The 27613-nt window shown below is 37.4% G+C and overlaps 1 pseudogene; it reads right to left on the minus strand.

The window, feature by feature from the left end:
* Window positions 1-26506, minus strand: part of LOC127170305 (nuclear factor 1 X-type-like) — a 105177-nt pseudogene extending 78671 nt beyond the window's left edge.
* Between the last annotated feature and the right edge of the window lie 1107 nt (window positions 26507-27613).

Raw genomic sequence — 27613 nt, forward strand, 5'->3', positions numbered from 1 at the left:
ACCCCCGCCAGATTACTACCCCCTTCTAGTATTGGTAGGTTTAGGGTTAGGTGTGGGGCAGGGGTTAGGATTAGGGGTGGGGTTAGGATTAGGCACTCAGGTAGCGATTTCAATGAGAGGGGGTAATAATTTGGCGGGGGTCGAAAATAGGCACAACACCAGGATAAGGCTAAAAGCAGCCTGAAACAACCCTAAGCCCCACCCACAGCTTAATGCCATGGATCCAGAATTCAGATTTAAAAAACATCTTTATTCAGAGATATAATCAATAAACTGTTATGAGGTGAATCACATTACAAAATTTGATTTGGAAAAACTTAAAGTATAATGAGGGAAAGAACTACAGTCCCACAAAGCATTGTTAACAACATGATCAAATTAAAAATGACAGGGAAATATAACACTGCTGACCTAAAGATGTCGATTACAGATATAGAAACAACACATTTTAAGTTTAATGCAAAATATGCATATATACATGGATATTTAAGTAGCTTGACTTGTTGCAGTGCTCTGATTGGTAGAGATTTCTTTGTGGAATCATGGGTAATGTAGTTTTTCATCATGAATTTCACTGTTAAACATAATTATTTAAAGGAGAAGTTCACTTCTAGAACAAAAATTTACAGATAATTTACTCACCCCTTTGTCATCCAAGATGTTCATGTCTTTCTTTCTTTATTCATAAAAAAAAAAATGCATGTTTTGAAGGAAACATTTCAGGAATTATCTCCATACAGCCGACTTCAAAAGGTGCTAATGAGATTGAATGCCCAAAACGCCGTTTCAGTGCAGCTTCAAAGGGCTCTAAACGATCCCAACCAAGGAAGAAGGGTCTTATCTAGCAAAAATATCGGTCATTATGTACTTTTTAACCTCAGATGCTCGTCTTGTCTAGCTCTGCGTGTACTCTGTGTATTCCGGGTCAGTACAGTTAAGGTATGTCGAAAAACTCCCCGTCTCATTTTCTCCTCCAACTTCAAAATCATCCTACATCGCTGCAGAAGTACCAACTCAGTGTTTACAAAGTGAACATGCAAAAATGCCCTTTACTAAAAAAAAGGTAAAACAGCCATGTATGATTTTAAAGTTGGAGGAGAAAATGAGATGGGAGTTTTTCGACGTGCCCTAACTGTATTAACCCAGATTTCACAGAGTACGCATGGCAAAGCTAGACAAGACGAACATTTGAGGTTAAAAAGTATATAAATTTGTACTTTTTTTTAGAAAATGACCAATCGTTTCGCTAGATAAGACCCTTTTTCCTCGGCCAAAATCATTTAGACCCCTATAAAGCTGCACTGAAACTGCATTTTGGACATTCAAAATCGCAGGCTCCATTAAAGTCCACTATATGGTGATAATTCCTAAAATGTTTTTGTATTTTTTTGTTTTCCAAAAAAAACCACGACTGCACGACTCCAGATAGAAAGGCATGAACATCTTGGATGACAACGGAGTACATTATCTGTAAATTTTTGTTCTGGAAGTGTACTTCTCCTTTAAAAACAAAAAAGAGCTGAAATAATGCAGGCATAAACCATTGATTAACAGCCTTGTAACTCACGAAAAGTCTGTCTCTAAAGGTTTATAAGTTATTGTTTAAAATAACAGAAAACTTTTCCCTGAAGAAAATGAATAGGGAAACCCACTGTTGATGTTACGTCAGGCTCAGTCAGGCGGCGTAAACAGAATACTTGTGGCGCAGAAATTACACACTGCACCTTTAAGATGGTATATTGTACTACCTACTGCATTAGATATAACTGCAGCTCAGTTGTAAATCTTTCGAATTTTGTTGACTGCTCTTTTGTTTTATGAGTTTAGATGGGCAATAACACTGACAGCAGTCGTCTGTTTACAGATGTGGTCTGATTAGCTCACTTACGTAAACAGAAATCACAGTTCATCATTTTAATTGGCACAACGTACAGTAGTTTACCAACAAATCTGGTTCGAGTTGCCTGGAGAGATTTGTCAGCTGTGATGATACTGCGCTTTGACGAATCGTGAATCCTATACCTCCAAAGGGAACAAGAGAGAAGAAAATAAACAGCTGTGCATTATTTGCAAACTGTGGAAACCAACTGCAATTGTATTTTGTGTCTGCACATTTTGGCATAAATTTAGAAACCCTGACAGAAATTTTGCACAGCTGCCAAAAGGCATCTACACACATCTCAGTATGTCTGAGAATTGTCTATATAGGGAGCTCCCTTCTAAGGCACCATCCTAACTGAAACCTCATCATTCACTGATTTGAAACTGAATGAATAGTAAACTTATTTATAAATTTACATTTCTTTCATTGACTTGGACAGATGTGCTCACTGTTGCATTAATTTCACCGAAAGAAGGCACAGTGACTTACATTTTGCAGTTTTTGATGTCTTAAAATACTGGCTACATAGGCAACTCATTAGGCTTTGGAATACACCAAGTGTGTGAGTTAAACCATGTAAATGTTCCCAAAAAGGAAACAGGCACCACTTCTCCTGCACCCATTTATAACACCCAACAACAAAATAAACATCTGTTTAACACAGGGGGATTACGTGAGACCTTTTTTTTTCTTCTCTACTTTGCTCTTTTTTTAACATTCTCCCAGATCTCATTCCTGTTTAAGTTACAAAGCATGATTAGTTTTGTGTGTTAAATCGCACACATGTGCTCATACTGTACCAAATGTGACGTGTCTCTCTCCATACCTGGACCGCTGCCATCCATTCTTCCAAGTAACACTCTATGGCTGCAGCGGTCCGCAAGTCAATAAACATCACCTCCTCCACGCCTTTAAAAACCACCATCCCTCCCTGAACTCGTTTAAAAACCGCCATCGCTCTCCCCAATCGTTTAAAAACCACCATCCCTCCCATTTCACCACATTCCTCCCTAAATCCACAGAGTGACGGCGACACTGACGCTAATCTGCAACCAGTCTCATAAACCCAAACCATGACCTTAGCCATGATCGAACATTACCTACACTGTAAAAAAAAAAAAAAAAAAAAAAAACTGGTTTTAGAGATTGTAAATAGGTTATTGGAGTACTTTTTTTCCCCAAAGAAATTCAATCATTCTACTTCAAAATTGAAAGAAAACTGTCTCAAAGTGTTGGGGGTAACGCATTACAAATAATGTGAGTTACATAATTAGATTACTTTTTCAAGTAACTTGTAAAGCAACGCATTACTTTTTAATTTACAATGAAATATCTGAGTTGCCTTTTCAAATAAGTAACACAAGTTACTTTGTTTTTTTAATGTATTCACTTACAGCTCTCCCAACCCAGACTCACTGGAAATGCATGCCGCTACATACATTTCTGCAACAATGTAATTACTTACCTTACTGCACGTTTCGTGGCAGTTTCAAAGTGAAATGTCCAGAAAGTGGCGCTAAAACACATGTTCAACATGTCACCGTAGCACATTTTTATTACGTTAGTACAGATACGTATTGCGGCTGTTCAGAACTAAAATATCCAGTTAGTGTCACTAAAGGTTAATGCTCTATCTTGTTGAATTTGAGCTGTTTTGTCGAACATTTGTTTGTACCAGAGCTCTTCATCCCTCAAGTGCACTGCCGTATCGCGTGAGCTACTGACCAAACCTACCGAAACAAAAATCATACTTTGTGTGTAAAAGAATAAAAGTTGTCAGAGTTTTACTGCCTCTAGTGTTCATTTCAACTGGAAACTATAGTGATTCGTACATATAGGTATGTTTTTTCAATTTTGCAGAAATGTTTATAGAGGCACATATTTCCAATGAGCATGGTGTGAAAAGGCCTTTACCATTTCCAAAAATATAACTTTTGGCCTTTCTGTTATATAAAAACAAACAAACTAACAAATAAGCAGGTCCAGCCCAGGTAACAAAAAGTAACGCATAAGTAACAATGCATTACTTTTTATAAAAAGTAACTACGTAATGCAATCAGTTACTTTTTTTATGAAGTAATGGAATATTGTAATGCATTCGTTTTAAAGGGGACATACCATGAAAATCTGAAAATTTCTGTGTTTAACTGCTGTAACCGGGTCGGCAACTACCAACCCAAAAAACGTGAAAAAGGACAACCCAGTAATTTGTTTTTTAAAGCTTTTTTTTTTTTTAACAATTTTTTTTTCCAAGCTTGTGAAAAAACACTAACACTATTTAAAGTCCCAGCCTCAGAGAAGGCAAAAGAGCAGTGGATTTATTGATTTACTTACTATATATTACACTGCTGCCACACAGATCTAATATAACACAAACATAACCGACTTGTAACTCCTGTGTGTTTTTAACATAAACTTGTATGTATTTGACAATTTAAGCGCAATAAGACATGAATGAGAACTTATTTTAGTACTCGCATGCTGCGTGACAGCCGCTTTCTGTGAGCGCGCGCTTCGGATGAAACCATATACCAGAAGTTTAAACTAATATGGTTTAAAATGCATAATTTTAGCGTGATAGATATGATAATTAAAACCAAAAAGATGTTTTTAACAGAGTACCTGAGGTACGAGCTACTTAAAATAGGCATTTTTAAAATGATCTGTGGGGTATTTTGAATGGAAACTTCACAGACGCATTATGGGGACACCTAAGACTTACACATCTTGTAAAAAGGGGCACAATTGAAAGTAATTTTCCCCAACAATCAGCAGCTGCTCCAAGGTGTTCAATTTAGTGCACTTTACTGCCATGACAGAAGTTTAAAAGTCTGTCAATGCAAAATTTGCCAACATAATTCTGAGGTGTTCTGGATGGATGCGAGGTGGCTACTCGGTTCACCTACAAATCACTGTGATATTCTGGCATCTCCTACAATGCAAGTCTAGTTTTTTATTTTTAAAAAAAAAAAAACACTTTTAAAAGTGAAGGTTCTTTTTAGCATCTATGGTTCCAAAAAGAACCTTTAACATCATGGAACCTTCTAATAGCTTAGAAAAACAAAGTAAAAGCAATGCTAGTGTAAAATTAAAGAGGTACTATTAATTTAACAAGTACTGTATGAAGAGTTCAGATGCCTCTAAATCCATCTGACGTATTTCTTTAAAATTAGCATTTTTTTCTGGCTGCTTTGTATAGGTTTCTATGTAAGGACTGGCACTTCTGATTGGGCTGAGGCTGGAACTTAGCGAGTTTAAAGTAAAAGTATTTGATGAACGTATAATATGTGTCAGGAGCATTCACTCAGTATCATTATCTCATTTTAGACCGAGATGGCTTTTAGCTGGTTTTGCATCTGAACTCTTCGTATAAATAAAGACAATGAACATAAATTTAGTGTTGGAGAGAGCAGTGTGTGTATGGGTGTGTGTGTTTGTGTTTAGAAGGGGTAATGTCTTTCATTTGAGGTTAGGAGAAAGTGGAGTTGCGCATGTTCTTGCATTCCACAAACATGATGCTTAGATTAGGGGGGAGGGTGTGTGTGCATATTACACATCTGTGATGGTTTACTGTAATGTGTGTTGACTTTAAAAGCTAATCTCACATTGACCACATCTGGCCATAATTATCTGCCATTACGGGCAATTTCGATGATAACCATCATAAATAATAGTCCGTTCAGATTAGATATTGCAATCAATTAATCGCTAATAGACCAGAGCCAGATTACACAGGATTACAGGACGCACCTTGGTCAGGCAACACATGGCTCGCAGCGGCACATTTCTCACACGCCGGCCGCTCTAAACAAGATCGACAAGATGACAATGAAATATTCGCTATTAATGCAGTTAAGTTGTGAATGTTAATTGCTCACTGCATCCATGCATGAAAGCTGGCGGCGGTAGAGGCTCTGTCACAAACCCTAGCAAGACGCCAGAAAAAAAGTTACTGTTCTTGAGGTCAGAAATGAATGTTTTTACAAAGTAATAATGCATTAAATTAATAAAAAGTGATTTATTAAATCTATTTATTAAATGAGATTAAATTAGAATGATTTCTGAAGAATCACGTAACACAGAAGACTGGAGTAAAGATGCTGAAAATGCAGCTTTGCATCACAGAAATAAATTATGTTTTAAAATATATACAAATAAAAAACAGCTATTTTAAATTGAAATAATATTTCAGATTATTACTGTTTTTTTACAGTATTTTGATCAAATAAGTGCAGCCTCAAGGATAAAAAGAGATTTCTTTCAAAGTCATAAAAATCTTATCAACTTTGGAACGCACAGAAGAAGTGCTGATGAGATTCTAAGTCAGCTGCCTATGTAGGTAGCTCACTAGATTTTAGAACAGAGCCAAAACCTGGTGTTTGTATCTGACATTTTAAATGACCTGTAGACATGAATAAAGCAAATATTTGTCAAAATAAAACAACCGTGGTCTAAAATAGCATTAATTTGTTTGTCGATGGATTGACAGACTGTAATCAATTCATAAATCTTGCCATACCATATCGAGCGCCTACTGTACCTTCACAAATGGCAAGAGCCTGGAGCATGTGTGTACATTCAACAGTCGCTCCAGTGGAATGTTTGCATAAACGACAGAAAAGACTAATTGCTCTATTTTTCCCAAGATCACAGCCCATATGAATATGGCAGATCAGCATTCATAGCAAAGCAATGCAAAATTCTGCACAACTTTGGGAAGATCTGTGCGTTGAGTGTTATGTTGCATACTTCCTAAAAATACATCTGCCGTCAAGCAAACATATTCACACTTCTTACTCTTTTTCTCTGTGTATGTTCCTCGGCAGGTTAAAGTATTGTAATGTTAAGGTTTGTTGACAGAGCCTGTGGTGCAGCACCAGTCCGCTTCTCCGCATGTTCCATTCCAAAGGCCAAACAACAATATGGGGAGCAACCAAAAGCCACGGCAACCGTGCAAGGAATTTGCGTTCATGCACGTTTTGTAGATGCAAAACAAAAAAGCTACTTTATTAGCATACTCAACACAGTTTACAGTGGAGACCGCTACTCAAAATAAACAAGAGTGGCAGAGCTGCGGTCATAGATGCCAACTGAGCCTACTGAATACACGCGTCTCACACACACACATGCAGCCTGTAGGACAGAAATAATCGACCTTGAGTGTCTTAGGCCCATTGGTACAGCAGGCCTCTTCAGCTACTGTGCTACTATAAACACTTGCTCTAAACCCTCCATTTTTCACCTACGCTAAGAGGCACGGGCTCATCAAACATACTCACACACGCCGTCAGCTGAAAGCCCTTTGCAAAACCCTTGTGTAGCACTTGGACTTTTCTTTCACATTTCGTGGTTAGTTGCCGTCCTAAAGAGTCATACTGTGGTACAAATATGAGGAGCTGCCTGCAAGACTTGGAAGAATACAATAGAATAGAATAGAATAGAATAGAATAGAATAGAATAGAATAGAATAAAACAGAACAGAATAGAAAACTATAAAGCAATAACATGATATAAAATATTAAATTTAAAAAGGAATAAAATAAAAAGAAAAAAATAATTAATTTAAATGGACAAACGGGAATAGAAATAATGAAAAACTAAAAATTAATGAAAAGAAAATGTAAAAAAAGGAATACAAATAAATATAACATAGAATTTTAAAAAATAAAAGGAATAAAATAAATAGTACTAAAAAAATACAAAATAAAATTAGTTAAGTAAAAGACATAAAATAAAATAAAATAAAATAAAATAAAAAATATTACAAAGTAATACAAAGTAAAACAAACAGGAATAAGAATAAAAAAACTAAAAATTAATTAAAATTAAAAAAGAAATAAAATGAGTAAAAATAAAATAAAAATATTACATTTAAATAGAAAAACAAACAAGAATAAAAACAATGAAAAACTAAAAATTAATTAAGAGAAAAAAAATGTAAAAAAAAAATAATCAAAAGGAATAATATGAAATAAAAAAATTAAAAGGAATAAAATAAACAGGAATAAAAATAATACAAAATAAAAAAAATAGTTAAGGAATAAATAAAATTAAATTAAATAATATAAAATTAAATTAAAATATTAAATTCAATGGACAAAGTAAAACAATCAGGAATAAGATAATAATAAGATAAGATAATAATAAAAATAATAATAATAAGATAATAATAAAAAATCTTAAAATTAATTAAAATGAAAAAAGTATATATATATATATATATATATATATATATATATATATATATATAAATTAAAAATGGACAAAGTAAAATAAAAAAAGAAAAATAATGAAAACTAAAAATTAAATTAAAAGAGAAATGTAATAAAAATAATAATAAAAAAAATTGTGAAGTAAAAATAAAATAAAATAGTGCCTTTATTGATTTTATGTACAAAAGCCAGTCAAACAATTTTTTATAGGCTGGATTGAAGTCATGGTGTGTTTACTCACCCTGAGGTCTTTCACCCTAAAGTCAAATTATGAACAGTGAAAAAAAAGGCTTGACCTAGCATAAAAGCAAAAACCATATGCTTGTGCTGGCCCCAATATGACCATGACCTTTCAGTGGAAGTTGGTTATTTCTGGCCAATGAAAGACACACAACTTTAGCGAATTACAACAGCATTGGGCCAGAACGCCGGTTCTCTTTAAATGAGCAAAAAGAGAGGAGACAAATTCAAGAGTGCGGTCACCGCTGTGAAAGACGCCATTGTTACACGGTTGCGCTAAGTGAAGTGATTATGACAACATATTGAGTAAAATGTGCTTGGCTTTGTGTGTGCATACAGTATGTGTGCAGGCTGGTCTCCACCATGACTACAGAACTAAAGTGCACGGTTAATAAAAGACGGATGATGGAGATGTAAGAAAGTCTAAAGAACGAAGCACAGACTGTGAAATGAAAGGAAAAATACGAGAAAGATGGGTAAAACTCATCCTGGTGTCCATGAAAGAGTAGACCTAGTAGAATTCATTTAAGAAAATTTGTTAAAAGAAACTTTTTTTTTTTTTTTTTAATAATCTGAAGAACCTTCAGTGGATCCATAGGTGTTAAAGGTTCATAATGGAACGGTAGATGCCAATAACGAACCTTTTTTAAGAGCGCAAAACTTATTCTACTATAACAGCTGACACGTTTGTTCTTTCTAGAACCTGAGGTTGCATTGCGGCTCTTGAGCTGCATCTTTAGCTGCCAGCTAAAACACAGCACATGTATTTTCTAAGACGCTTTGGTAAGACGGCGTCTGCCAGGAACATAAATATAACGTAACTTTGCATATTGTTACCACACCAAACAGTTATGCCAGCAGAACTGCAGCAGGGTCATGCTGGGCTGCGAGGGAGGAACACCATTGCACCTTTTTAAAATGATTCATGCACGAGGAATCTGAAGCTATTAACAATTTGTCCTCTGATAGACACCTGAACGGAGCCAAAGACTTCAAAGTAACACTTAATGTTGCAGACGCTCTGTTTTTTTGATGGGATGCTTCTGCTGCTGATTTGTTGTGGCTTGATCAGTACATCTGATGATTATTTGCTTCAGTGCAACAGTGCATGTTTTATTGAGTATGACAATTTAAAGCTAGACTTTGGTGTTTATGATGGAGATCTAATGGTATTCCCCAGGGCTGCCACCTCGATCCCAACCTGTTCTCTCCTGCTTTCTAAAACTACATTCTGCATTTCCCACACACTTTCTCCCAGTTAAAGCCTCCCGTTTCACCCACTTCCCTGCCAGGCTGAGCAAGACAACTGGAGGAAAGAGTAGTTAATGTGCATGTCTGATGCAATGTCTTCCTCCCTCAGAGCCGTGTCCCAAAAAGACCTTTATAGGGGAAATTCAATAGGTAGACGGGGTAGGAAAACAGCATTTGTCATCATCGTTAAATTGCTGTGTTATGTTTAGGAAAGCTGTAATATCTATCAAGAGCGAAGAGTGAGGCCTGCCAAAAGCAGCACTTCAGTCCAGGTGAACCAAACAAGGCTTATCTGAAACCAAATGTAGGAATAATGCTCTATTTGGTCAAAATCAAATCGCCCAAGCAGCGCATTCTCACTGCTCAATTGAGCCCGGTAAATAAGAGCAAATGATTGATTAAACAAAGAAAGAAAGATACGTTAGAAATATAGGTTTGTTAACAGTGCAATAGAAATTGCTCCATTTAACCCAACATTAGTTTCAGAACGAGTCACCGTTGCATGTTATTTGGAGCAGGGGTGCATTCAGAGTGCAAATTATGCTGTCAAACAAGATAGATATCTGCAATATAAAGAATCAAATATAGACTGACAATAGAGGGGAAAAAAAGGTCAAAAAAATGTCAGAGCACTGTGGTGGGAAAGACAAGCAAACTAAACGATTGTGACAGTGCAAGTTAAAGAGTTCACCCAAAAATCTAAATTCTGTCATTAATTACTCACCCTCATGTCGTTCCAAACCCATAAGACCTTTGTTAGTCCTCAGAACACAAATTAAGATATCTTTGAGGAAATCCAAGAGCTCTCTGACCCTCCGTAAACAGCAAGGGTCCTTTCACGTTCAAAGTCCAGAAAGGTACCAAGAACATCAACAAAATAGTCCATGTGGCATCAGTGGTTTAACCGTAATTTTATGAAGCTACAAGAATACTTTTTGTTGCACAAAAATATTAAAGGAGGGTCAGAGAGATCCCAGATTTCATCAAAACGATCTTAATTTGTGTTTCAAAGATGAATTAAGGTCTTACTGGTTTGGAACGACATGAAGGTGAGTAATTAATAACAGAATTTTCATTTTGGGGTGAACTATCCCTTTAACACGCAATGACACTATTGCAGACTCACTGTTTTTTTGAAGCAAAGTTCTCATTTACTCTGTCAGTAATGTGCACAAATATTTCCATTATTTGTCAATACATTTATGCCTGAACATGCATTCCTAAAAAGGTTTCAAAATGACGTTTTCACAGCGATGCCATGGAAGAACCATTTGGGGTTCCCAAAGAACCTTTCAGTAAATTGTTTTTAAAATAATCCTTTTTTTAAACATGAAGAAAATTCCAAATAACATTTTTTCCACTATAAAGAACCTTTTGCACAGTTTTGTACAGTTCTTTTTTTTTTTTTTTGAGAGTGTAGTATATTTTAAACATAACTATTGTTTATGACCCTGGACCACAAAACCTCTCTAAAGTAGCACGAGTATATGTGTAGCAACAGCCAACACTACATTGTATGGGTCAAAGGTATCGATTTTTCTTTTATGCCAAAAAAAATCATTAGGATATTAAGTAAAGATCATGTTCCATGAAGACATTTTGTAAATTTCCTACCGTGAATATATCAAAACTTAATTTTTGATTAGTAACATGCACTGCTAAGAACTTCATTTGGACAACTTTAAAAGGCATTTTTCTCAATGTTGTCATATCCTAACAAACCATACATCAATGGAAATCTTATTTATTCAGCTTTCAGATGATGCATAAATCTCAATTTCAAAACTGGTTTTGTGAATACACATATTAAAGTGCACTTGCTAAACTAAACACCATCACCCAGGGCTAAACCCACAATGTCCTCAAATCCGAGACCCTTGCTGGAAAAAGGGGGAAAAAAATGTAGAAAAATTCTAAATACATTATTAATGTTAACCACTTGTCCTGAGACACACGCAAGCCCCTTGCTGAGGCCTTTAGACTCCCCAAACGACATTTTGCACCGCGGCACATTTGGCAACACATGCTTAACTTCCATTACGTAGGAAGCTTGAGATTCCCCACCTGTTCGGGCCATTCCAGAAAACCTTTTATCAACGTTAATAATTCATTAGTTATTGTTTACATTTGTTGCCGCGCCGTATGCGTCCTCGTTTATTTTAATAATTAACCGTAATTAAATAAAAAAGACGACTACACAAACCTCGGGACAGAGTTAGTGGAGGATTTCTCGGGATCGACAACATCCGCGCTGGTGGACAGGAATCCATCGGCTGCGCAGACACACACGCCCTCCCTCCCTCTCTCCCCTTGTCTCCATCTTCTCTGAAGGCACATAAACGTCCCATAAACCGCCAAACCTCACCCAAGTTTTGACTCCACGTAAACGTGGCCTGCCGCAAGATTTATCCAGCCTGCAATCTGAATCGCATCTAAAGCCACAAGAGACAAAGGAGGGATTCCTTTTAACACACGCACGACGTGGCGCGATTGCAGGTTTGAAGAATCTTTTATCGCCGCTATCAAAATCACAGTCGAGCTAATGCCAGCACCGGATGAAAGATTTAAGACGAGGACGCAGTAAATCAGGGTGATAAAGGTTTGGGGTTTTACTCGTAAGCCGTGGCCTTTATTGCTCACACGCACTCCCTACTTAGGTGCGTCTGAGACACTTTGCCACAATTAAAAGGATAAACATCTACACGTAATAATTGCTAATTATACAATTGATCAAATCCTGAGACAAAATACTTTTCCAAAGAAACGGATTCACTATGAAAAAAAAAAATCTTTCACATTTGCAAACGATACCAAAAATTACTTAAAAGTAGGCCTACATCCTATATGATGAATGTGTCAGTTTGATTTATTTTCTGAGGCTAGGCGGGGAAAAAATTTTAATGGAAATTTTGCAACTACGCAATTTTGTTTTAAAATTTAAATAATTAAAAACTCTTGTCTGCTAAATCAAAGTCAGTGTGGTGTGTATCCATTTTTGTCATATGACAACAAAGCCATAAAACAGAGGACATATCTACAAAAATCATATAATTTGACCTTTTGATAAATGGGCAACAGTTCAGGTCAAGCTGAGTTACCTTTAAATATATGCATCTGAAGCCTATAGTGCATATTTTGACCTTGTTAAATATTTTAAATGTTTATTTTAAAACGCATAGCCTATACCTATATGAATAAAGAACATTTCAAGAAATTGCATTTATGAAAGCATTATCATTTTTATCTATAACGTTATTTGCCATTGACCCTTTTGTTTACTCTTCACTGTTAACTGGATCTCCACCAATTGCCCTTTTCGCCGACTGCGCAAATCAAATATTGAAATATTCAAACTATTGAATTGACGGCTGCAGAAGTACTAAGCAAAAAACAAAACCTTTAAAAAATAAACTGTTAGTTCATAACAGCATAAAACTAAGATAAACACAGTAAAACAGGAATATAGCCAATTCATTATAGCTAGCTTAAGACTTAAGTGCGCACGATTGAATTAGTGCGCTGACTAGGCCGCGCAATGCAGAAGCAGAGCTTTCTCCAAGCAGCCCTGGAACAGGACTGTACACTTTAATTTTCTTTAGTATTTTTAAACAAATATACACACACAGGCCTATCTTTTGAGAAACACATGTGCCTTTTTAAAAATAATAGGCATACTGCTTGCGGGCACGTACAAACGGCTTCCCGTTTGGGCCTACTTTACATTGTAAAAAAGGCCTAGCTTGTATTTGCTTTAAAAACAAAAACGCAATTAGCAAGAAAACAATTATTCGCCACAAAAACAAAAGCCGTCGACTATGCAAAATGAGAGAAAAGGAGATTTATTTTAGACACACCAGTAGACGTCTTGGATTCAGCGACAGTTTGGCGTGACCCAGTCTGCCGTGTGAGGAAAAGGAGAAAGGCCTATTTTGCAGCCAAGAAATTAAAGCCAAGACCAAAATCCTCTAAAAATTAAGAAAGAAATAAATTATAAAGAAGAGAATACGTTTACGTACGCCTTCGGGTCATTAGCTATTGAGAATTCAATTACTTATGTCCTAGCCTAAAGGAAAGTTCTTTTAAAGACCTGTCGAATGTCTGCTAGAGGAATATTTAACAGCCAGAAAGAGCGACTGCCACAAAACCGGGCCAAACTGTGCGAGGGAGGCTCTCCGAGATGGACGAGATTCCAGCCGCCGCGGCTCGACTCCTTCAAGCGACATAATGAAGCACAAACAAGCCCCTGCGCGCATATATGGCACACGACTGCAAATACATTTTCAATTTACTTCTGAATTATTTATTAAAATACACGCGTCTCAAAAACAATACTGCTTGTGCAAAAGGCTTCAAGTGTAGGCCGTCGGGCACAGGCTGTAAATTCCAAAACAGACATTTGTGCTCAAATATAACTAAGACTACTAACACATTAAACACTGCTTATTCATTTTTAAGCATTATGTCTGAGACAAACAATGAAAGCGAGTATCTTTAAGAAAAACAGGTAAACAAAGAACAAATAAAAGCAAACTTTTTGTTGTGAACTAAGTACGTTTAGTGAAATATTTTCTAACGGCAAAAATCTTACTTCTTGCCAAGTATACAGACAGTTGAACAAGAGAATAATGTTTTTCAAAGACTGGTGACCGTAAATTAAGTCAGCCGTCAATTTGGAAGGAACTGCACGGATTGCACCTCGGCCTGTAACAACCTGCTGTCATTAATCTTTTGAAGGGAATAATTAAATTGTAAACCTGAAAGTCATTTCATCACTGCTATTTTGATATTTGTTATGTGTTGCGCAAACAACAAGATCTTTATGCATAAAAATACCCTATAATAGGCCCATAGGCGTATCACCGCTTCATATAATCAAGCTGCCAGCAAGATTATGAAAAAAGGCTCATAAATTATGAATGAACATGGTGTACTAGAAAACTTCTAAAAGATTTTTAAATAGCATATCATAAGATGTACATGCATATAATAGCCTAATGCATAACGTCAAAATGCTTTTCTTTCACATTAGAAGTAAACGCGTTTTAACACATTGTATTCTCCTCAGTCCATTCACCTACTAAAAATACAAACTATTACAGGAGAGCAAAATGCACATATAACGTATTCTGGAGACATGTCTCACTCAGGACAGGTATCAGTGTCACTTTATGTTTCTGAACTCGGGCGCGGAGACGTTTATGCACGGCAGCTGTTGGACACACCGTCGGGTCATCTCCTGAAACATCACAGCTTGGGAAAACAACTTAAAGAATTAGAGCATAACGTTTTACAGTTTGACATCGAAAATTCGAGCCGTTTACGATGCCAGTCGCGCTTCCTCTCCGGGCAAACCCCATCTCCTTTTATATAAAATAGATTTGGGAGAAGCGCCATTTTCTCTTCGATCCCATGTGCAATGAAACGCACGACAAGAGTTCCGAAACCATACCGCGGCTTTAGCTGGACGCTGGAAATAAACGCACGGCCGAAAATACGGTTTTAAAAAGCGCAACGCAGAACTTGAAATGCATTTATTAAGCAGCAACACAGAAGACAAGAAACGGCAGCGGTTCTGCAACGCAGCATCCGGACACACAGACACGACTGATTGATTAAATGAAGGCATTTTACCTGTGTCAGGCAATACGGAGAGTACATAGTTATCTCAGAGGCGGGAAATGAATCGCGTTTTGAAGTTGAGTGGAAGTTCGCCGCTTTGCAGCATTGCAATTGCTCGCCGTCCCCCCTTGCGCCTACTCCATGCTGCTCTCGCCGCTAACCCCGCCTCGAAGGCAGAAAGTGAAAGCTCAAACTTTAGGAGGAAAAAAAAACTTTCTCTCCTTCTTGTTCTCCCCCTTCCTCCTTTTCCCATTTAATGAAAAAGTTAGGGAGTTTCTCATTCTCCACAATCTTGCAAAAGACGTGCATACATCTAGTGTCAGAAAAGGTGAAATACACAAAGCTTGTGTAGAGTACACCCATGTCATTTAAGGCTGCAATTTTTACATTTTTACTGCCACAACTTCACACAATTTTCCGAAGTATGCAATAATATCATTTACTATTGGCACATGTTGAAATGAATTACAGAGCAATACTTCCAGGTCAGTTTTGAGTGGTATTTCACCTTCAAAATCTTGCAACTGACTTGTAAATGAACAATGAATAGAAATATTATTTTTTTCAAATATTTTTCTAGCATATTTTGTGTAAATGTGACCCTGGACCACAAAACCATAAGGGTCAATAAGGGTCAGTTTTTTGAAATTGAGATATATCCGTCATCTGAAAGCTGAATAAATAAGCTTTCTATTAATGTATGGTTTGTTAGGACAATAAGACAATATTTGGCCAAGATATAACTATTTAAAAATCTGGAATCTGAGGGTGCAAAAAAAAAAAAAAAAAAAAAGCCGTCCAAATTAAGTTCTTAGCAATGCATATTACGATTCAAAAATTAAGTTTTGATATATTTACAGTAGGAAATTTGCAAAATATCTTCATGGAACATGATCTTTACTGAATATCCTAATGATTTTTGGCATAATCAATCATTTTGACCCATACATGTATTTTTGGCTATTGCTACAAATATATCTGTGCTACTTAAGACTGGTTTTGTGGTCCAGGGTCACAAATATTGTGTAAAATGTAATTTTTTAGCAATTTTGTGTTGTCAAAAGCGCATTGTGTGTATATCAGTCACCAATGACTAAAACATTAAAAATAACAAACTTGAGAAGCAGTGCAGTTCCAAGGAAATATGCAAAGGTTGTTCAATGGCAGCAGGACTGACTGCATTCTTTGCGCCAGCGGCCTTTCCAAACACAGCTTTCAGTTAGCAATACTTTTTCTCCCCATGTGCAACACTGCTGCAATCTGTATTTCAATCAGTTAATGGAAGGTAAGTAAGCCCTTTCTCCCCCTCTCTCTTATTCTATGACTCATCTATAGGCCCCAGTCCTGCATCACAGTATTGCAGGGTGGTCTCCTAAATCCACATCTGTTTTGTGGCAAACCACAGCGCCCAGGCTGCCTAGCGGCATGCTCAACTATGCTTATCTTGCACCTTCTCCAGCCGTGAAACTCTGCTGTGCCACTGCTGTCAAACTTTAAGAGGCAGATTAGCCTGCTCTTTTATTAGGACTGCTTTCTCATAGACCGCTTAAGCCAACACCACAAAGGACACTTACCAATTATGGCACAATTTAATCCAGGACTACAGGTTTAATCCAGAGCACAGATTAATCAACATCTGGGAAAACAGGTCATGGAGTTTTAGGTAACCAGTCGCTTTAGAAACTACCACTATACAGGATGAAAAACAGATTTACAATCGGTTGACTTTTGACATTTGGATAAAGAAAATTTATGAGAAAACTGAATTTTAATAGACTGAGGCTGATGCACTAAAAATGGTAGCATCTAAATAAACTTATTCAGGTCAAAAATATTATTTAAAATTGCTGAACCAACCTATACATAAATGTATGCATTGATCAATATAACATTTATGGATTAAATCAAGCAGAAACAGTTCTTCTATAGCGTCAGACCTGCTTGAGATGCTATAAGCATGTAATCAGTTATTTAATCTGTTTTGTTTTTATGGATGATCAATTACTTCCCTATGTATAAAAACTGAAACATAACAGAAAACACTATAAATAGTAAGATATTTTTTTTACAAGTAAGCATCTCTCTATAAATTAATCCTTTGCAAAAATACACTAAATACATGCTGGGAACTAGAAATCTGCTGCAACTCATTCAGTTTAAGTTCAGTTTAATATAATCAGATTTTGAGTTACTGTAACTTTTTATTCTATTAAGTACAAGCAAGTTTCAGTAATGTTTGTGTGAAATGAACTCATTTCATTTAAAAAATATCAGTTTTAAATCTAAATACAGAGACAACGCATTACAAGTAACGCTAGTTACGTAATCAGATTACTTTTTTTTCCAAGTAACTAATAAAGTAATACATTACTTTTAAATTGACAAGAAAATATCTGAGAAACTTTTTCAAAGTAATGCAAGTTACTTTGTTTTCCCATTTATTCACCCACACCTCTCATGTCCCCATGTGGGAAGAAATTGGGAGCGAGGTGCATATTCACTTCATTCAAGCTTATTAATTTCATTTTTGGAGTAAAAGGGCCTTTACGGTTGCCAAAAATATAACTTTTGTTTTTTGTTTTTTTTTAATGAAAAATACATAAAAAAAGCCCAGCTCAGGTGACAAAAAGTAGTGCAAAAGTAACATGGATTACTTTCCATAAAATGTAACTAAGTAATTTAGTTACTTTTTATGGAGTAACGCAATATTGTAATGCATTACTTTTAAAAGTAACTTTGCCCAACACTGGAGACAACCCATGGATCCATGGACAGACCCAACAATTCAGCATGTTGCCTGTGATAAAAATGCATCTGCAAAACAGCCGATATACATGAAGAAAAACACTGACATTAAGAGTTAAGAGCGAGGTCAGAGAAAGGGCACACAGGTTGGCTTTACCACATTGAAAGGCACAAATCCAAAACCACAGTTTTCGTGCCTCACACACAGATCTCGCAGCCACTACTCTACAAAATAGCATGAGGTGAATGAAAAAACAATTCTGCTTTCAGCGCACGCATACTTTCACACACATACAAATACATACATGCACGCACACGCACACACACCCAGTTCTTTGTTAAGCAGACCCACGGTCGAGTTGCGGTTGCAGCAGCTAAGACTTCCATTAAAACTCACATAAGAGAACCATATGCAAGCGATATAGTCGGTGTGTGTGGTTTTAACCCAACACAAACACACACACTTTGCTTTTTACCATTCCCTTGTGGCTGGCAGTTAAATAATCCTGATGATATTTTATGTAGATAATTCCTGCAGCTGCTTCTCCACATAAACTCAGTATTCCTCTCAACACTAACCGTATGAACATATAAACGCAGCATACAAGATTATAAACAAGCGATGAGATTTATGATGCTTGTACACACCCGTTCTCTTCACTATACAGGATATGAAAGAGAAAATTAATCAAAAGCACTATAGATTATATCTCTGCTTTATCAGAGTTTGATAGTTTGCTTAACCGATTCCAACTCATCTTATCTCAATCTGAAGTCCAACTCAGTCTGGCCTGAAAGCAGATTAATTACATCAGCCATGAGAAAGAAATCAAAGTTCAGTTCATCACGGTACAGTCAGAAAAATAAAGAAACAAATAACATGAACAACAACAACACACACACAGAAAGAGGAAAATGGCTTGTACCCTGTAGGATTCAGGCACTAGGAAACACTCTGAGATGCCCGGGGCTCGATGGGGACCTTCATGCACCAGATACGATTCTGTGGCCTGTAATCCAACACAAAACAGATAGAGCACATTTAGTCATAGGATCATACAAAACTTCTCATACAACGTCAGATGCCAAGAGCTGCATCACAAAGCCTGAAATATACAGCTTTAGAGGAACATACCTCAGTCAATCACATGGTCTCTATCTTTGCTTTTCCATTTGTGTTCAATTCTTGAATAAACCAGTCTATCATGTTTGTATGTCAAGCAGACAGTCTAACAGACAGCACATAGGCGGAGCGTTCGTAAAGCTGCAGAAAGCTTAACCATCCTCTGCTCACAGACATGATGTGTGCATATGTTCTCTATACACTGTACGTTTCATTTGGAAACTCCAGGACGGCGCCGCAAATCAGTTTCCTGGATCCAAACTTTCATTTTTAGGAAGAAACGAACACTGACTCCAGATCAGTGGCTACCGGCTACTGCATCCTTTGCTGCATGTACAGTAAATGTTTGTGTACGATTTTGCAAAAATGTGATTACAAACAAATGGCAAGTAACATATTGAATTAAATGAGAAATTTAAAAGGCGGAAATAGTATTTTCATAGCGTATGCATTAAAAAAACATTTTCACCTCTGGAATTACTATACACTATTAATAAAAGCATAAACAACATAGCATTAAAAACTCAAAGTAGATTTTTTTTTAAATATATGAAGTAATATCCATATTAACATGCAACCACATCAAGTTGGTGCTGACATTGTTTAGGTGACTGAACATGATTATTATGGCAATGCACTTTAATGCAGGGAAGACTGGTTATTTCAAGATTTAAAAGCTTTCGAGCACTGGTATATGTGCACATAATGATTTGTATGCCTGTCTGGAGCATTTTCACTGTAGATTGAAATTTACTGTAAATTCAAGAAAAGCTCTAATATTTAGAGTGGTGCACAATTCCATCTTCATGAAAAAGAAAAAGGAACCACTTGAAAGCATAAAACTCAAAATTTCACAAACCACAGCAGGTATTCGGCGAGCCAACCAGGACCTCATTCAACAACCATCCACCATCTACACACACACTAATAATGTTCAAATATGAACAATAAACTTTAACCACAAATACACGTTTGTGTGCATAAATACATATCAACATCCATTCCAGCGCATACGCGCACACACAGTTTGCTCATAATAAGTCCCAGGCATTGGCACTAGGCTCGGGCAGTGGTGAATAACAAAGCCTATTCATATCCACCCAATGAAACGTTAGCTTTCCCAATTTTCCCTCACTTTTATAGGGTCTCAGCTACATCGCGCTAAAATCTCATTCAAGCAGGGAACAATTGCTGATTGGCTTTATTAGAACGTACACATACATTTTCATAATTAAAGAGAACGATCAAAAAGCACACGTTACTCAGTCTGTTGAAAACAGAAGAGCTGATGAGCGAAAGCTGTGGGAAGGAACATTTTATGGGGCAGCGAGAAGTAGTAAGCAGGTGAGCCCTTCACTGATGTTTTGTGAAGCTCTCCAGCTCTTTTTTTTAAAAAACCTGACAGTCATTTAAATAGCATTAACCAAAATCCCGAACGTCTAGCTAAAAGTGACGCAATTGGAAGGTTTAAAGCACTCGCACAAATGTCAAAATGCCTGACAAACTCTGAACGTTCTCCGTTGGATTTCTTAATATGGATTTTAGGTATTGATTGACTCAAGTGTTTACTTTTGTTTAGTTTCAGGGTATTGATTACTCTCGTGTTCCAGGAAATCAGCTAACCAGATTTCACCATGCGCTCTTTCCAATGGCTCCCATCGCTCTGAACCGAAGCAGAAAATGGAAAACGTTCCACTGACTCATTCGATTTCTCTTAATTTAATTGACTTGATTCTCAACCCCTAAGATAAACCAGCAAATTAAAGCCGCGAGCGAGGCCAGGCCGCACAATCCAGCTGAACAAACTCGAGTCGAGTGTATTTCGGCGTGCTGAGATCATCCGTTCATTTGTCTTGTCCACAGATGGAGAACAGAAGTCTACGTTGGCGCCTGAAGGAACTCTGAATTTCACTATTATCCTTATTTCGAGAGGAGGAATCTCCAGCTCCTATTTTCTGTAGTGGCCTATTAATTATATATGGGCTGTATGCATATGGAGCATATGCAGGGCCCATATGGCCAGCCCTCAGCCAGAATCTCAAGCCTCTTCTTAATTAACATTTTAGAGGCGAAGCGCACAGAGAAAAGAGGGACATTTCAAAGCGGCTCTGGGAGCCTCTGACCTAATTGGAGTCAATGGAGATGTATGTAAATGTGTTAATTACGACAAGTTTCCTCGCTCTCACTGATAAATAGAGCTCTTTGTTTAAAATGTTTAATTGGTGGGAATAACGGAATCAAATGAGGGGGTTCCTCCATAGGTCCTTATGGGGTAAAGAGAGGGAGAGCGCGAGAGAGAGAGAGAGCGAGAGAGAGGTGTATATGGGTTGGAGGCATATGGCAATACGTTTGTGGTTTAGTGGAATGCTTAAGTGGTTAAATTCCTGAAATCTGAAGTTTCTCTCTCACACACACACACAGACACACACTTTTGTGGTCTGGAGTTTAAGAGTGAAGTGTGTAATTTCAGCGCCAAACAGAACTGCAAAATTAATGACTGTTTCAAACTACTTTCAAGCCCTCATTGACTATTGTTCGGACAAACCGGTGGTCCCGGAACCAAACTCATGTCATTGGACGAGCCAATGCTATTTGAAAATCAACACAGGAAATTTGAGGGGTTAACGTCCGTGTTAAACTGGTTAATGCATTGCTATGCAGTTGGGTGGTCACTTAAAGGAATAGTTCACCTAAAAATGGAAATTTGCTTATCAGTTACTCTAATGTTATTCCAAACCTGTAAACAACATTAGATCTCATTGGTTTCCACTGTATTGACAAAACCAAAAGGCTTTTTTCCCCCTAAAATATATCCTCTTTCATGTTCTTCAGAACATATAAAATCCAACATGTTTGGAACAACATGAAAGTGAGTAAATCATGACAGAATTTTAATTTTTGGGTGAACTATCCCTTTAAGCTGTTGGCAAATGGCTCTTGGGCCCTACACTCAAAAAAATGTTTTGGTTAAACAAAAACCACTTATGCAACTTTTTTCTTCTTCTTTTTTTTTGCATTACAAATAATTGCTAATAAAATTATGTTCAACCAACAAACTACACTGAGTTAGAGTGACTTGATAACTGGCATATATATATAAAAACAAAAAACGATGTAAAGCATTACTCAAAAATGTAAAATTACTTTAAATAATTAAAAATAAAAACTAACTTCAACATAAGCCACTGACAATTTCATGAAGTTACTACAACTTAAAAAAAAAAACAATTAACACAGAAATTTGAGTTTAAATTACACATGGTATTAAGATGACATAATAATCAACATCAAAATAACTGCAATTTCTAAGGTTTAATTAAATCAGTATTAGAATTTTTAACTTACATCCATGCATTTATAAGTAATATGTTTCCTGAATTTGTTTTATAGCGTAGGGGTCCCCTCAAGTTTATAATTTATTGTTTATTGCTTTAAGGCTTTTTGGAGCCTCTTAGAAACGTAACAACACATCGAAATTACACACCAAAGTTTAATACAGTTAGGAGTTTGGAAAATCCCCAAAATATGAGCAATAGCACTTCTAGCCTCTTCTAATCAAAAAACTCCTTTCACACAATTTTAAAAGACAAAACCACAATAATTCACACAGGTACAGAAACAGTTATTCATCCCCTCCAACCCAGGGTCTATATGTATCTGCTAACTTTACAAAGAACATTCCCACTCACAAACACACACACCTGGCCATCCTCCACACATTCAAAAACCAGCTGGCCCGAGAACAATCAGCACAGGTCCCACTGATTTTCCCTTTTTCACCCCTTTTTCTTTGTCTTTTGTTTGTCTCCAAACGACACAGCAATTACTATTAGCACTATTGTTTTTTATCATTATGATTTACTAGCTGGCAACACCGAGCCAAATCAGCCTGCATATAAACCTGTCCTCTATGGCAACCGCATCAAAGAGAGACAGAGAGAGTTTTAAAAAAAAGAGAGAGAGGAGAAAGGAGGAGGAATGAGAGAACGAGTGCTATATAAAAGGATGAAGCGTCCTTTCTCTGTGTGTCTGCCAGTAGCACCTCGGGGAGAACTGTTGGAAAAATGTGATTTTTCACACCAGCATCTCAGAGGCAATAGCAGAAGGAGAAAGAGAGAGATGGAGAGACAGACCGATAGAGAGAATCTGGAATGAACGAGAGCCTGCTAATTATTAAAGCTCTGTTTGGGGTTTTGACATGAGTTTTCTGGCTCACGCCAACCCCAGTTTGCACCCGGCACCTCTGATCTCCACTTTCACGGCTTGTCTTCTGCTTGTGAAGGCCTCTGCGAGCGTTCCAGGTGTATCTATGCATGCACACATTCACTAGGAGTTTATGAGCACGTACACATGAGCATTTGTGCATGCAGGTGTGCAGTGGTGTTGCAGTGTTCGTTTGCACATGTTCATCACTGTTAATGGGCTGAATAAAAGCGGGTAGGTGGCTTTGCATTACGGCATCTCATGTGCCAACACAGATGCCACAAACACAAAACGTCCTCCCATAAGAAGTTTACACCCAGAAACAAGTTCATGCAGCCGTCCACCAATCACCGCAGGGCACTGCATCCATGGCAACCCTGGCACTGTGACTACCAGTCAATCTAGAAAAGACGGTTCTGGAATTCACAGGCTGAGCCGAGTCTCCATAACTAAGTCTGCAGAGTTGGGCCAAAGGGATTTCGAGCAGGTTTGCGAAACGCATTTAAACCGTTAATTTGACCGAGTTCGGCGTGTGAGAATGCACTTCACACCGTCCAGATGCTTTAATTCTGACTCGAGTGCTTGACCTCGCTTGTGGAGAATTAGTTTGCATTTCTTTACTTGCGTGGATCTCACAGGTGTGCTTGGCTGAAGAGGATGTTCAGCGCTTTGAAAAGATTTGTCATGATGAAAAAATGCTTGCTGCAGGCAAATGTGGCGTTTCATATTCAGATCCAGCCTCTTCAGCCTGCAAAGGCCTGTCAATCTCACATTTAAGGTCTGACTTAAAGCACAAAATTCCCTATTTAAACACAGCCTGATGTGCTTGCTGTGCAAATATTTATTCAGACAAAATTACTAGTGCATGTACGTCCTAAACTAACAAATAACTGGAAATAAGTTGCTCCTCTGAACACATACACAGGTGTGAGACAGAAACTGAAGTCTAACACTGTAGATTTAAAAAACGGATCACAAGTACTGTTTTCTTTTAATTTCATTATATAGAACACAACTGGCTCACTATATTTTATAACACGAACTATACAGCTCATTTACAAGAAAATGTGTAACTGAAAATCTCTCAAGATAAACTACGCTGACTCAAAAGATCATCCTCATAGTTATTTTATATATATATATATATATATATATACATATATATAGACAGTATAAACTACTTGTAAAGTAGTATCTTAAAAAGTATCTTAAAAAGGTTCATCACAACATTGGCCTACTGTACATGCAAAACCCCTGAATACAAACTCTAATAAAGGAACCCTCAAAAATGTCTACTATAGATAGCCTACATGAAATTGTCTTGCAAAATAAATAATTATATATATATATATATAAACCTTTCTGCTACAGTTAGTTGGTCTTTTACATCTCCATCTCTTTAATATCAATTTAAATAGGCCAGACAGTTTTGCCATATGATGTACATAACTGCATGTATAACTGAACTTGTGGATTTAGACCTTCAGACTACTTCAGTTTAGCTGTTGCTTTTGGAGAGATAATGCCATCTGAATAAAATATTAACATTTAAGTACACCTAAAATTACGCTAAAACAAAAAAAAAAAAAACAACCAAATCTCATGACATTCAAAAAACAATTACTTTTTACATTAATTTAGATGAGACTGTTGAGACTGTCTTATAGACTAATACAGACCGTAATGTTTTTGTATCTTAAGAAACCATAATCACCATTATTATTATTGATAGTAATAAAATCGTTATTATTATTAATCATAATAATAATAATTATTATTATTATTAATTATTTCCCTGCTAGATAGAATATATAAACTAAATTAAGTATTTAGTGTTTCACAGCACTTTCCAAACAGCTACATAACAACATTATTGTAAAAACTAAAAGTTGTATAAAAGAGAGGCGAAAGTAAATTTTTATCGCTGCGCGACGAGTAGTTAGATTGCGTTTATTAATTTCTTAAAAGCGCTGCTTTGGCGTTTGAAATCTGTTGGCTTCGATTTCGGCAAACAGTGGGAAAGATATTGATTCTCATAGCACGTACCATTGTAGTTGAGGGGAATTTGCCAGCTCTCCTCAAAGACCCATTTTTCTTTAAAACCTTCAGCGTCCAAAAAAGAGGAGAGGGAGCGGGTGCACCAGTCGGTTTCTTCGGTGATACCGGAAGCGAAAAAAGAACTCAACAAGTCGGGCTGTTTCCCAGAGTTTGTTCCGTCTGTAAAAGTAAAGCTTTCTCCGGCGCTTTACGGAACGATGGATTATCGCCGTCCCCGGGCACTGTTCGTATAATGTGAACTGTTCCGTTAAAAATAGATTTCTCCTGCTGTCATCGGCCGAGCGATGGATCCTCGCTGTCGGCACCGACCGGGGAATTCACAAGCTCGGTTGAAATTCTCCGCGAGCGCCGGTGTACGCAGAACTGCTTGTGCGAAGACGTTCTGCGTGACAGTGAGTGATTTTCTTCGTCTTTATGTCCTGAAGTCAGTTCCTAGTTGTCTCGACTGCATCTCCCTCTTTCGATACTCCGACTGTCCGCACCATAACGGGACCCCCGCTGTTCCCGGACAGATGAACGCGAGAGGCGTCCTCAAATGCCGTTGCAGTCAGTCACCGCTACGAGTAGTGCACATTGCGACAGTCTAATCCGTAGACGCACCGAAGGGATCTTGCCTGTTGGCTAAAGCTTACTGACGCTGCATTTAAAGCACGGGAGAATAAACGTCCCCTCCGCGTGAGTAAATGTCGGTCGTCGCCTCAGTCGACCCGAAGCTGCACCGGGGTAGCGGGTCGGGGAGGCGTCGAGCTGGTAAATTATTGATCAATGTAGCAACTGGCAGCGTGTGGCGCTCCGCGGCCGGCCGGTGTGGCAGCTGCAGCTTTGGGGCATTAGTAGGGCTGTGGGAAAATCATGGACGGCGCGGATTACTGAACACCAAGCCAGACTGTACACACAGGGATAGACGGGTAAAAAAAGCACTCAAACAGAACACGACCAAAAGTGCGGGAAGTACACAAATACCAAGACTTCTAGCTTGCCTGCTCTAGCCTGCTGATGATCAGTGCGCGAATTATTCATCGAGTTTCGGGGGGGTCGACATTTTAGAAAGACTTTCTGTCAGTAATTTTCTGGGCGCAATCGGCTGAGGTTCGGCTAGCGCAACCCAAATTGTCTTTTGGCGCCCCTAGCGCAGTTGTCCAACCGTCAACTATCTTTAAGACGTTTGAAACAAAACACGGTAGATTTTTTGAGATACATTTGTGACGTGTAAAATCAACAACGTGATAATGCCAGCTTTTGTTGGTTATGTTGATGTACGATCCGCTATAGTGAGACTTAACGATCAATCAGCTGTTGCTATGGTTACCTCTTCAAGCGACTGCAAATTGTTCGCAACAGTACAGATTTAGCGTATAATGACTAAACTGATAACGTTTTTTGGTTACTGACCGTAACCAGTTGTTTCAAACGATGTGAAATTGTGTTTTTTTTTTATTTTTTTTTTTTTTTACAAATTTAAAAGACAAAAAAATAGCAGAAGGTTTAAGTTCTCGCTACCTACACAGCGAGTATCCTACACGTGTATCATGAGGTACGGTCCCGTTCAGCCGGTGTCCCGCTGAGTGCCGGTGTGTCGTGCCATCAGTCAGATTCTGTTACTTCTGAAACGCCACAAACAAGCACCAACAGCTCATCAATAATATAATAAAGTGCATCATCATAACCTTCCAATAGAAAACCGCCCAACAGGTGCAGCATCAGATCACTGCTTATTTTAAATAAAAGGATTGCACTAATGGTTCAAAGTAGACCTGTTATTGTCCTTTGGACTTGTGCTTAAGCAGTGGAACACTGACAGAAATTTAAGTCTAGATGAACACATTTTATGATACATTTTGAACAGTAAGTTTCTTCACAGCAATGTAATTTCACAGCGTACGAAAAGTCCTCTCCTCCCATGCGCCCTCAATCAGATCAAAGGAAAAACCTGTGCTGCATATGAGCGATATTGTGCATTACATGCCTAATTCAGTTTACAAGATAATTATAAAATGCTATTGTGGTTTTCTAAATTATTTAGCTAAATACTAACGACCTGATATAAAAATGTAGTAGTAGGTTATTAGGCCTATGACTCTTCACTTACAAATCTACACTTACAATTAACACAATACCAGCAGGTTTTTACTTTGTATTTGTATAGCTCTTGTTGATATAGTTTATAATGATTATTATCTTTTTAAACGTTTTCTGATCAAATTTGTGAAAACTGAATGATCTATAAAGACACGGATTTTAGATAAGCATTGCTTCAACCTCTGTGACAAGCAGTCAAGA

This window comes from Labeo rohita, chromosome 1, assembly GCF_022985175.1.
Source record: "Labeo rohita strain BAU-BD-2019 chromosome 1, IGBB_LRoh.1.0, whole genome shotgun sequence".
Lineage (NCBI taxonomy): Eukaryota > Metazoa > Chordata > Actinopteri > Cypriniformes > Cyprinidae > Labeo > Labeo rohita.